We start from the raw sequence: 2,500 nt of genomic DNA on the forward strand, positions 1-2,500 counted from the left end.
CTCTTTGCTACCGGTCAGGAGATAACGGTTACAATGCAAGACCACGCTTGTTTTTTCGAATGCGTGGCGTGAGTATTTTTGGAATCTTTTTTTTTACCCGGACAAGGCTTCCGCTGACCAGTTCCCACGAAATGAAATCCAAACTAGCCAATAATCAGCAACTTACCCGGTTAAAACCGCGTCTCAGTTTCATTGTTAATCTCGTGATTTTTTCATTTCTGTACCTTGACAGACGGGCGATAGGCTGTTTTTCCTTGAGATAACGGTCACAATGCAAGACCACACTTGTTTTTTCGAATGCGTGGCGTGAGTATTTTTGGAATCTTTTTTTTACCCGGACAAGGCTTCCACTGACCAGTTCCCACGAAATGAAATCCGAACTAGCCAATAATCAGCAACTTACCCGGTTAAAACCGCGTCTCAGTTTCATTGTTAATCTCATGATTTTTTCATTTCTGTACCTTGACAGACGGGCGATAAGCTGTTTTTCCTTGAGATAACGGTCACAATGCAAGACCACACTTGTTTTTTCGAATGCGTGGCGTGAGTATTTTTGGAATCTTTTTTTTTACCCGGACAAGGCTTCCACTGACCAGTTCCCATATGGTCTACCGCCAGGATTCCTGGTTTTCACCTAGGTGGCCCGGGTTCGACTCCCGGTATTGGAAGGTGGGCTCCTCTGTGCTTCCCTCTACGAAAAAGGGCCACACGTCTTCCTGCGTCGAAAGCCGTTTTTTGGCCAGCAGTCGAGCTGCAGAAACCTAATAGGCCGAGATTGTGACCCCACAGGCCGAGGTTGTGACCCCACAGACCTGCGCCTTCGATAGCTCAGCTGGTAGAGCGGAGGACTGTAGGAGGAGCGTTGGCAATCCTTAGGTCGCTGGTTCGACTCCGGCTCGAAGGAGGTTGTTTTTCACGTGCCCACCTTTTTTGGGGGTGCCGGTCTTCTGAAAGCGGCCAACAGAGCTTGATTTCACAGTCCGCCATTGGGGGGGAGGGGGGGCAAAAGAGCTTTCCCTGACCGGGAATCGAACCCGGGCCGCGGCGGTGAGAGCGCCGAATCCTAACCACTAGACCACCAGGGAAGAGCCGATCTAATGCTGGCCTGCTAATAACATGAGAACAAGCAGACAGCAATACAGGCTTCTGTCACGTCGAAAACCAACGAGTCGGGCTGCAAGCACGAGGATCCCCAGGCGGTGGGCCAGTGGCGCAATGGATAATGCGTCTGACTACGGATCAGAAGATTCTAGGTTCGACTCCTGGCTGGCTCGCTCTCTGATTTTTGCGTAATGCAGTTTGGTTTTGATGTCACAGGCTTGCCGAATTGTTGCCCTATTCCTACGTGCCACCCGAGCTTTGAGAAAAAGTTGGACACGAAATGAAATCCGAACTAGCCAATAATCAGCAACTCACCCGGTTAAAACCGCGTCTCAGTTTCATTGTTAATCTCATGATTTTTTCATTTCTGTACCTTGACAGACCGGCGATAGGCTGTTTTTCCTTGAGATAACGGTTACAATGCAAGACCACGCTTGTTTTTTCAAATGCGTGGCGTGAGTATTTTTGGAATTTTTTTTTACCCGGACAAGGCTTCCGCTGACCAGTTCCCATATGGTCTAGCGGTCAGGATTCCTGGTTTTCACCCAGGCGTCCCGGGTTCGACTCCCGGTATGGGAAGGCGGGCTCTTCTTTGCTACCGGTCAGGATTCCTGGTTTTCACCCAGGCGGCCTGGGTTCGACTCCCGGTATGGGAAGGCGGGCTCCTCTTTGCTACCGGTCAGGAGATAACGGTTACAATGCAAGACCACGCTTGTTTTTTCGAATGCGTGGCGTGAGTATTTTTGGAATCTTTTTTTTTACCCGGACAAGGCTTCCGCTGACCAGTTCCCACGAAATGAAATCCAAACTAGCCAATAATCAGCAACTTACCCGGTTAAAACCGCGTCTCAGTTTCATTGTTAATCTCGTGATTTTTTCATTTCTGTACCTTGACAGACGGGCGATAGGCTGTTTTTCCTTGAGATAACGGTCACAATGCAAGACCACACTTGTTTTTTCGAATGCGTGGCGTGAGTATTTTTGGAATCTTTTTTTTTACCCGGACAAGGCTTCCACTGACCAGTTCCCATATGGTCTACCGCCAGGATTCCTGGTTTTCACCTAGGTGGCCCGGGTTCGACTCCCGGTATTGGAAGGTGGGCTCCTCTGTGCTTCCCTCTACGAAAAAGGGCCACACGTCTTCCTGCGTCGAAAGCCGTTTTTTGGCCAGCAGTCGAGCTGCAGAAACCTAATAGGCCGAGGTTGTGACCCCACAGGCCGAGGTTGTGACCCCACAGACCTGCGCCTTCGATAGCTCAGCTGGTAGAGTGGAGGACTGTAGGAGGAGCGTTGGCAATCCTTAGGTCGCTGGTTCGACTCCGGCTCGAAGGAGGTTGTTTTTCACGTGCCCACCTTTTTTGGGGGGGCCGGCCTTCTGAAAGCGGCCAACAGAGCTTCA

At 50.3% G+C, this 2,500-nt stretch overlaps 4 non-coding genes across 4 annotated transcripts; 3 read left to right on the forward strand and 1 right to left on the reverse strand.

Moving 5' to 3' along the window:
• The first annotated feature begins 817 nt into the window (after positions 1-817).
• trnay-gua (transfer RNA tyrosine (anticodon GUA)) lies at positions 818-904 on the forward strand. The gene is given in 2 exon segments: positions 818-854; positions 869-904. It is a non-coding gene; the product is annotated as a tRNA-Tyr (tRNA).
• Positions 905-1,013: 109 nt separating this feature from the next.
• On the reverse strand, positions 1,014-1,085 carry trnae-cuc (transfer RNA glutamic acid (anticodon CUC)). The gene has a single exon. It is a non-coding gene; the product is annotated as a tRNA-Glu (tRNA).
• A 116-nt stretch (positions 1,086-1,201) lies between these two features.
• trnar-acg (transfer RNA arginine (anticodon ACG)) lies at positions 1,202-1,274 on the forward strand. The gene has a single exon. It is a non-coding gene; the product is annotated as a tRNA-Arg (tRNA).
• Positions 1,275-1,608: 334 nt separating this feature from the next.
• On the forward strand, positions 1,609-1,680 carry trnae-uuc (transfer RNA glutamic acid (anticodon UUC)). The gene has a single exon. It is a non-coding gene; the product is annotated as a tRNA-Glu (tRNA).
• The last annotated feature ends 820 nt before the right edge of the window (positions 1,681-2,500 follow it).

Source organism: Garra rufa, chromosome 2 (genome assembly GCF_049309525.1).
Source record: "Garra rufa chromosome 2, GarRuf1.0, whole genome shotgun sequence".
NCBI classification, from domain to species: Eukaryota; Metazoa; Chordata; class Actinopteri; order Cypriniformes; family Cyprinidae; genus Garra; species Garra rufa.